This window comes from Balearica regulorum, chromosome 7, assembly GCF_011004875.1.
Source record: "Balearica regulorum gibbericeps isolate bBalReg1 chromosome 7, bBalReg1.pri, whole genome shotgun sequence".
NCBI classification, from domain to species: Eukaryota; Metazoa; Chordata; class Aves; order Gruiformes; family Gruidae; genus Balearica; species Balearica regulorum.
Window position 1 is genome coordinate 32,189,740 of NC_046190.1, and position 10,729 is coordinate 32,200,468.

Below are 10,729 nucleotides of genomic sequence, written 5' to 3' on the forward strand. Positions count from 1 at the left end.
GAAAGCTCCACAGCAATCAAAATAGTGGGAGCCACCTTGCCACTGCTGGTGCTCGAAGGGTGGTCAGCACCACACTAGGGACTCCAGAAGCCCCTGCTCTAGAGCAATGCACCAGTTTTCATGGCAGCAAACCAAGTTCATTTCCAGTAATCCCTCTAAGTGTTCTGTCAGAAACTAGCAAATTTCTGTGAAACATGTCAGACTTGAAAAATATGTTTTTTCCCAAGAAAAATCCTCTTCATTGGAGAATTTCCAGCTTGCAGGACCCGGGACAATCCTGGGCCGTGCCAGACTGCACTTCCGGGCAGGCCAAAGTGTCAAACACGAGCACACACCACTGCAGTACATCTGCACATCCCAGTCATGGAACCACCAGTACACCCAGCCACCTCCACAGCAAGCTCTCAGGCTGCAGTCCTCTTTTGGTCTCTGAATTTTACACCTTCTGTTACCTTAGGAGCCATTCAGCCTAGAACCTTAAAGACTTTTCTCAGGCTCAACCTTAAGTCCGCAAACTCAATTCCAATCTAGTTCTACTCTCTGTTCTGACTTCTAGACATATCTGGCAAGGAAGCAACATTCTCTCTCGGAATGTCCTTTTAGTATCATAGACATCACCATTACCAGCTTCATAATGCTCTGAGAGGAAGGGATGGGCTGAACATAAAAAGAATCACTTGTAAACTGGCTGGAGGCAGGCTAGTGTATTACACTTTAATACCACCCACTGACAGATACTGAGAAATGTCTTGTAAGAAGCATAACTATGAATTACTAAGTATTAAATCTGCTAATATTTACATAGGAGCATAATAAAGGAAGTGCAGCCAGACCACCCAGCATACAACAGTCACACCAACTGCTGGCTAAAGGCAGACGTTTTACTCAGTGCCCTTTTGCCATGTTCCTTCCCATGCACGCATGAACTCCCAAATCTTTTACATTATGCAAAAAGAAACTCTGGTATTTCCAGAAAGAAAATCAGGAAGTAAATGAAGAAATCTTGCTGGGATGAGAGGTTCAGCCAAATGAATCAAGGGAACACGTGGCCCACTAGAACATGGAGAGCAACAAAGATCTTGTTATAAAGCTATTAACAGTGAGTTATCTCTTCTCTCTCATCAGACAGCATTTGGATTTCTCCCTTTCTCCCTGCGTGCCCCCCCCCCCCCCCCCCCCGACAATAACTGTCTAAGAAAAGAACAAAAGAGTTTTGTGGCTTGCTACAGGGGAAAATATCATCATCTGCACTATCCCAGTGAGAAGAGGTCACTTGCTTCCTTGGAAAGATTACAGAAAAAGAAATCATAGCAAGGGAACTCTCTGATTTATGAGTACCTAGAAACCCACTGAGAAAACCTCATCCCCTGTAACCACTGTGCAGAAGCTGAAAGGCAGCCATTTAACCTTTGGACTGCCACTGCTACACAACTTACAAAAGCATCCATGTGAAGCCTTTAGTGATAGAAGTTAGAGTTGGGAGAGACCTATTCTACTACCATGAAGTCTTGCCCACTCACAGTGCTAGGAGTCCCCAGACAGAGGATTCATCAATTACAGCCCACAAATCCTTTACAGATACAAAAAATAAGCATATTTCTAAATACGGAAAGGATACTAAGGCAGCCAAGTCCCTTATCTAAGCAGGCAGCATGAATGCTATTTTCCTATTGTAGAGACACTCACTGCTCCTGACATGGGTTCATACTACTGAGGTAACTACTTTTTCATAGTGGAGACATGTTCTGGGGAGGCTGGAATAATTTTACAGACACACAGGCTTGGGTGAATCCTGCCTTAGGGATGTTGATATCTACAGGTAAATATACAGTACACAGCTGCACCAAGGGTGGAACATTACTTTTCTTAATCTAAAAAAAAAAGTGTCTATGACAGAATAGAGCTTATAACATTAAAATCAGAGATATAAAAGTTTCTCAGGAATGACAGCCACAAAGGCGCTGACAAGGCTACCAGCACAGAGAAGCAGCATCCCTAAGCACAGTGCCCTCCTGATGACCTAGACTGTCCCCCCCCCCACCCCCAAATGGGTCCCTGGGAGAGCAAATCACTGCAGGTCCCTTGGCAGAGCCTGTCTCAGATGGGTCTTGCCGCAGTTACTGTCCCTCTTCAGAAAGTTATTGCACAGTAAACCGGGTGTTAGATATGAACTTTTTCAAACACTTTTCTCTATCAGGATGCACATTCCCCAGACTGGGCCTCAATATTTTGTCAGCGCTCCTCGATCCTGTGCTCCTTCTGTTCTCTGTGTAAGGCAGCTGGGCCCGGCCAGCTGCCACCCTGCCTCCTGCCCTCTCTGCTATGCAGCCTGTCCGGGAAGCCAAGCAACCTTCTGAGCCATTAGGTACATGTCCTCTCTCAGACAATTAAAAAAAAAAAAAAAAAAAGTTATTTCTTCTGTCTGCCGTCTAGAAAGCCCCACTGCCTCCAGCCCATTCTTTAGCACCATGTCCATGCTTGTTCCTCCCTTCACTGGATATTTCCAAGTTCACGCTGTGCAAGGCTTAGACTCACTCATACCTCGGTTTACATCCACGCACAGCACTGAGTGGAAGTGCAGAGAGGAGAAAACATGACAACCCAGTTGTTGCTGATGGATCAGGGCCTGAGGGAAGCTAATGCAAGGGCAATGTGGTTTGCACACCATACTGTTCAGGCAGTTCATAAAAGACATCTGCGCCCAGAGAAAGAGTCATCCAAGTTGTAGCATATTGCGACAATTTGAGAAAATGTAAAAATAAAGAAGAAATACAAGAGCATTTTTTCTTCTAAAGTGAAGGTAAAAAACTTTCAAAAATTTACTGTGAAATTGCTGAACAACTGTGGCATCTGATAAATAAGAGATGGACTCAGGAGGTGTACGCACACAGACGCCCATACATCCTCAATATTATGAGGAGTTTTGCGCACTCTTGGGCACTGCAAGTCCTCAATACAAATAGCTTGAGAGCTCTGCTGAACACAGGTGGGCTCAAAGTATGCTTTAAATCAAACACTTGCTTACATTCCTTGCTGAATCAGAATGAAAATCCTGTGTGTTGGCACAGCCTCAGTTTTACAGATTCAAGAATTATGCCAAGGAGAATGAAGTGAATTTGTAATTTCCAGCAGAAATAACCAAGCTTACAAAGCTATCAAGAGCCACAAATAAGAAGGAGAGAAATGAGGCCAAGATTTTTATCTGTCCTTGAATCATGGCAAAGTGCAAAGGAAGGAGAGAAAAAGCTTTCTTTCTCCTCCTTTTCTCCTCGCTTGGCAGAACGAGTGGGTGTCTGCAGCTCCATTCAAATCGGATTATCTCACTTTCAGAAATGAATTCGCCAAGGAACCAGCTGCTTATCATGAGGCTGCAAATAGGATGCGCCCCAGCCCGCCAGCCCCCAGAACCTGGGATGAGCAGTTAAAAGTGTGCAGGACTAAATGAACATTTGTTCTTCAAGACAGAAGACAAGTATTGATAAGTTTCAGTATGCCAGTTCCTGCTGCTTCCTTTCTCACGCTGCTTGCCCCAAGGTAAACTATATAATTTGAAAATTATGTCAGTCACATTCCTATTACTCCACTAAAGACAGGTGAAGTTCCCCATAAATACCTCTGGTCAAACCTTTTAACCTTTCTCTTTAACAAAAGAAGAAAATTATTACTGTAATTTAAAATATAAATTGATGATTCCATCATTTTTATTCTCACTGTATAGTGACTGAAATTAGCTTGCTTAAAGTAGCAACAACACAGGACATAGCACTGTTCTAGCTTTCTTCATGCTCCTAAAACGAAGTTGATCTTTTTTTTTTTTCCAATTTTTTTTTTTTTTTTAACAGATAAACAAGATGGAGAGGGCAGATTTAATTCAGGGAACTTTTTATATACCTCTAAGGCAATGTCTAAGCCTATCAGGCTGTGTTCTGGAGGTGTTTTGGCAACAGGATGGAAATGCATTTCCTAGTGTGGGCACCCCTGAGTGAACTGAAGAGCGGCATGTCACACAGCAGAGCCAGAGGGATGGCAGAGCAGACTGAAGAACAGCACGCTCTCATGAATACACAGGGCACAGCTCGGGAAATCAGACGGTGTGCACACGCACACCAGTGCAGACGTATGCAGTCTCCCTCTCTGCGTGCTCGTAACTGAGGCAAGGCAGCTCCGGCCCGGGGCCCGCACGGCCGCATTGCTGGGCACTGTACCAGCGCTAACAAGCCTTGCTGAGAGGCAGAGCTGTTACTCAGGCACAACACCCAAGTACCGGAGCTGCCAAGCCTCCACACCAGCATGCAGCCAGCTTTAACCATGGGCAAAAGACTGCACCCAACCACACAGACATGTCCAATATTCAGTGTTTAGTCCTGTTACGCGTCTGACCACTGGCACATCCCTTACGTATGTAGCATAACCTAAAAGATAAAGCTTACTAGTCAAGAAGCGGCATGGATGCAGCTTGTCTGCAGCTCATTTTGGACTGGGTTTCTTATTCCCAGGCAGCACTCTCCTGCGCAACACTAACATACCACCGTGTGTATCTTAGTGCTAAAGCCTGTGACACCCTACACACACAGATGTCTGTGCCACCCAGCAAGCAAAGACAGTCCTTGCTACAGCCACCCTTTGCTGAATAGGCAATGCTCTAGAAAGTGATGCCAAGAGTTACTTACCTTCAAGCCCTTGCAAGTAAGCACGTAGAAGCTTATTTAAATATTTCAAGTAAATTAGATTGTTTTGTTTTTCAGAAAAACTAGATAAACTACACAAAATATTTTGACGAGAATATAAGCTAAAGAAACCTGTAATCTGAATACAGAAGAGCCAATCTACAAGGAGCACTTGTTCCAAGAAGGAATACAGAAAGTGTCTGAAACTTTCTTCAGCACTTACCTGATGCAACTCTACAACCCACAAAAATTAGGTCTTTCCAGGGCTGTCTGCCAGTTTTCAAGGATATTAGACATTTCTGCATAAAAACAGATTTCAAAGGACACACTGAGGACTGATTTTGAAGTATAAAGCAGTCACAGAACACAGACTTGAACGGTAGCTTTTAGTGAGCATAGCTTGAAGTTGCTCATGAAAGCGGCCTTAAAGAATAACTTCATCCTGCCATGAACAAGTCACAAGGACAATGAAGTGTAGTGAGTTGGGGAGAAAGGAACCTTAGAGTTCCAGAAATGTATTGGACTCAGACCTGTAATTCAGTGTCAGGGACAGGCTTTTTTCCTAAAAGTGCTGATACAGTGAGGACCATGACCCACGGATTGCTGAGGTGAAGGAAACGCAGCCATTGAATTTAGTAAGTTCTGGACCAATAATCAACCCTTTTCAGCAGCCCAACAACTGGCATTCAGATGATGGATTACATGACTTTGGTGTTCCTAAAAGAGCTGTGTGGTCCCTTCTGTCTCAGGCTGGCAGGACTAAGGATTGATGAAGTCTGGAGCAGAGCTCCCACTGGTGAAATCAAGCAGCCATCATCCCCCATCCTCCCAGAATGAGTCAGGATTTTGTTTGTTTCAGATAGGCAGACACTACCACACCACTGAACGCCATCAAGAAAAAGAAGAGCAGGAAAGAAAAAAACCACAACAAATCATACTTTGTATTTACAACTTAAACGAAACATGGGCAAAGCTAGAGGGAACAGCTAGCCACTCCATTTGCTTCAATTTTTGAGTGTTGCTGTTAATCTCCCTGCATAATCAATAGGGGTGTAAAAAAACCCCAACCAAAACCAAAGATGCTCAGTGTTCACTGGTTTGCCCCAGCCTCATCCTTGCTGAGCCTATGGCTGGATGCTGTCAGGTTCTGGTGCCCCCACCAAGCACAGAGCACCTGCCTCACCATCCACTGCTTTTTCTGGAGTGGTTACTTTCCTGCATTCTGGCAAGTCTGAAAGGAAGGCAAGAAAAGGCAAGACTAATTCCTGTTGCTACTGCACAGCTCAGGAAGCATGAAGTATTTATCAGTTTGAGCGAGCCAATTACTTTGCCACTCTTAATAGCAACCTGTTAGATGACTGCTGCTACTCCTAGCAGTGTAAGGAGGCTGCAGAGCTGGAGAAGGGTCATTTAGCTCATCTCTCTCTCAGTTCTTGTTTTGTATAATTAAGATAACTATGCAAATAGATCCCAGAATAACTTATAGCAATACTCTGTTTGTGATATGGTGGGTGTCTCCAGACACACATGGCTGCCTTATTCCTGAATCACAGGATTAATGAAGATATGCCTGAGAGTCTGAAGGTGAATCGGGAACAGACACATCGATTTTGCAAACTGCAGAGCTGAACTCTGAATTAAATGTGAGCCCTGGAGATAAGTAAAATAGCCCTTAAAGCTGTAATACCCTCCTGTCCCTCCCAGTCTTCAATTTCTCTTTCTCTCCTCCTCTGCAATAGATTGATACAAATTATTCAAGAATAATCACTAGCTCCCCTGGGGTTCAGGGAACTGAACTTTAAGGACAGGATATCAGATTCCCAATATAGCACAAGTTCTTCTCTTATTTTATAATAATCAGGAAAAAAATGTAGTAATCAATAATCATATTCAATAAACCTTGTGTGCATGTAAAATTCCACACACAACTTTACATAAGCCACTGAAATTTTATGCTTCTGTTCCAAATCTGTTCTGAGAAATGATAGTTCTCTCTTCTTTCTTGTTTTCTTTAGTTAGACCACAACCACTTCAGGACAAGGTCTGTAAAGCAGCACCCTGAGCCACAGTAGTGCCCAAAGATACGTGTAATGATAAATACATACATCCATGCATATCATATACACAGGCACTTCAAACTAGAGCTATGATTAAACTTCCCATATTGTGGTATTTTGAGGTGAGAGGAGGAACACTATCAAACTCAGAGGCACTAAATAATTGGTAAATCATAAATACATATCCTAAATAAACCAGGCCTTACTAGCTGGACTCTACCATTCCCTTGAGAGAACTCGCTCTCAGAACAACAAGAAAATGGTATTTCAGGCTCCAACTCTTACTTGAGTTTAAAACAGGTCCTCAGCAGTAGCAAATGAAAGAAATTATTTTAAGTACATAATGAGTTTCAAGGTGAGCACCTTACCTCTGGCACTTTTCAATTAGGAGTGCGGGACTTGCGTGTCTTGAGAATAATATTACTGACAGTGCTGTTCTAATGTATTTTTAGAGGATTGCCCTCAGGGCTCCAGTTTCTTCAATCCACATCCTCCTCTCTTCCTTCCAGAGGTTCCTGCTGAGCTTCTGCCAACCCATAATATTTCAACCTCTCTCATCCTTTCCACCTTTTTCCTAACTAAAAATGAACAAACATTTTTTAACATACTTTGTTGTTGTTGTTCTCCCAGCTGAAGGCCCCACATGTGAATAGGCTGTTTGAACACTGTCAGGAAAAGTGGTGATGGTTGACGAGAACTGTATTAACAGAATGGCCTAAAGAATTTTGTCGGTGTTATGGTGTGGGTCTGCATACAGATTTGCTCAGTTTAAGCCTCAAGTATGCTCAGTGGTGGAAAACCAGCAAAAACCTCTGTATGAATAAACACCAACCTTCTACCTCCCTCCCGCTTCTGTTTTACACTAAATACAAAGTCTAAAACCGCTAAAAGGCAAATTTGGGGAACTTTATACTGCAGCTGCTTATAACAACCAGCGTGAAGCAGTGGACTTTGACTAACACAGTCTCTCTACCTCTTTCACCAGGCTGCTCTCCCAAGGTCAAAATAAAGCCACTGGAACATCCAGAGAAGAGTTCCTGTTTGCCATTCCAGGATCACAAGCATTCATGCTGCTTTTTGTTCCTCTACCTCCTTTCACAATAGATAAATATAAACAAAACAAAAGCTCCTCTAATTAGATTCAACATCTTGTCACAAGGATGAAAAGTTCCAGGTTGTGGGTACTGCTGTAACCACTGACAGCTGCAATATAATAATTATTATTAATAACAGCTACAAACATGCTTGAAGTAGCACACAATCCTTGAGCAAGCAGCCCAAAGAGATCATTTATTCTTAGCTGATGTTAGATTTATTGTTTTAAGGGTTGTTTTGTAATTAATTCACAACTCCAGAAAACTCTCCCATCTTTCTAATTCAGGGAGAACGTGGATCTCGTGAACTAGGTGTGAAGGTCGTGAAGTGTGTAATGAGAGTCAGTGTTCACAAAGCACAGCAACAAGTCCACTCTTCATCACATGCCTGGCAAAATGGAGTGTTCACAAATCCCTATACCTCTGTAAAAGGCCATAACACCCAGTTTCTGTTCCATATATCATTCACCATTGCTAGAGAAAGTCAGTGATGTCTCTGGACAGAGACACCACTCAGATGAAATTAAGGGAACACAGCACCTTCCCAGTTTCCATTAACACAGAATAGCGCTGCCCTCACCTAAACCACCATTCTCCAAACTCAGGTGCAATGGCTTAGGCATCTTAGGGGAGAATAACAATCTCTCAAGATCTGATTAAAAAATAAAAAATAGACCAAGACAAAAGCTCAAAAAACTAGCTAAAAAGACAGGGAGAATGACCTGTAAACAGAGGAGTGGCAGGACTGCTCTGGTCCCCTCTTTCAATATACGTGGACTTCTATGCAACGGAGAGATTTATAACAAGGGGCTACAGAATCGCAGAGGGCAAACACCTCAGCCTTCACTTTAGGATCAGTCTGGATGGGTTGCTGCAGAGGTATGGTTTAGTTTCACACCTTTCCCTCTGCGTTGCAGTAGTTTGGGTTTACTGAAAGATCAGCTTTGTGAACGTGTGAAGTTTTACGTAAAGTTCCCTCTTCATCCAGGCCACCCTAGGGCCAGGGAACCTCAGATAAAGGCAGTGGGAATGGAGACACTCTTCTTCACAGTGAGGAGGGAATGAAGGGAAAAATCCAGTCTCACTGACTTTTAGGATGTGAGAGCATCCTATTCCATTATTCTAGTTCTTCCCTCTTATTCTAGAGGCTGCCTGCTTACACACCCCTAAGTCTCAGTGTGCAACGGATGCAGAACCAAGATCACTAATGCTCTCTTCCATGTTATCTTTTCATCTAGCCAGCCACTACATATTTACAGAGTTAAAGTCCGAAGAGATGTCCATACTCCACAATAACAAACATGGGAAACATTTCACCTGCTTAATGCCTAGCTCACCTAAAAAAAAAAAAATTAAAATGATTCCTCCTTTTCAATAGAAACTTCTCCAATATTTCATTCTGACGGCAACACTGATTACTTTGTACCTTTAAAAACAGCACTAAGAATACTTCTATTTGCTTGCAGAGTCAACACAGCAATGAAAAGTGATTGTGTCCCACCATAAGACCTAGCAGCAGCAGCACTGCGAAGTGACTCTCACTGCAAGGCCAAACTCTGATCTCAGTTATGATTTTAGCAAATGTATTTTCTGCATGCATCTTGCTCATAAAGAGATGAAGGCAGAATTCAGCCTGCACTGCCTTTACAATTCTTGACAGGTCCATATTAACACATCTTGCTTCTCAGATACCATACGTTTACAGGTCAACAGCTAGGAAGATCATAATTGCATTTATGAGTTGCTTGTAATTAACATGCGAGTCACTAGAATGCCAAGATATAAAAATACATTGCCTTAAGTTCATGTTTACTTTTGCACATGCTAGTCTTTTACACAGTGCAAACTTCAGCAAAACACACTAACACGTTCACTTTAGGAAGCATAAGCCACAAATACAGATCCTTACCTTGCAGTGATGACACAGAAACATAACCTATGGCTCTGGTAACAACACTGGGATGGCATAACACAGAAAGTAGCCCATCTATTTCAAGACAGATGTCAGAAAGTGTATACTGGCAACATGCAGCACTTCTGCTTCATGGAATCGATACACGGTCTAAGTCCCATGTACGTGTTCACCAACGTAATCCAAACTCCCTTTTGACTTTACATTTTTACCCTTTTAATTTCTCCCTAACAGTACCAGCTGCTTTCTGGGTGTTGGCATTTCCTCCAGCCCCTGCCTCTCCCCAGGCAGTGACACCTCGAGACCACTGTAACAAATGCAGCGCAATACCGCTACAGGTCAGCGGCGAAGCACTGCAACACTGACATTTCTGTGGCCAAACGCTAAATCAGAGATCCTCTCTCTCCAGCAGAGTCCAAAGCATACTAACAGGCTACACTACACATCTTCCAGCTGACTACAAAGCTTGTGCAATATTTGACATACACACACCTGTAACACTCAATAACTTGAGAGCACATTTGACATTTATTATATAAACAAGCGTCAGCTAAATAAACAGTCACAGCTATAGCTATAAAATATATATAGTATCTAAATATATGTAAAACTTATATGTTGCTGTATCTGAAGCTATCTCAGCTCATTAACAGATCTGTAAATTAGGTAGTATACACAAACCGATTTGCAAAATCAGACTGAGATGGTTTATAAGCACCCATCCACACTATCAGCACAGGACTTCTTGCTTAGTCGCCAACCCTTGTTTTTTACAAAAATAAATGCAAGCCTACACCAGGAACTATTAGAATATAAATATGGTCCTGTTTGCTTGTGAAACTATAATTACAACTGGTTTCTACTATACTGAATTATTCCACATAAATCAGGGAGAAGGCAGATTTTTTTTTTAGATGACAACTTCTAATTCTAGTCTCTTCTAAATAGTGACTAGTACAAGAAAATCCATTGACATATTTTTGATTCATAAAACCCTAA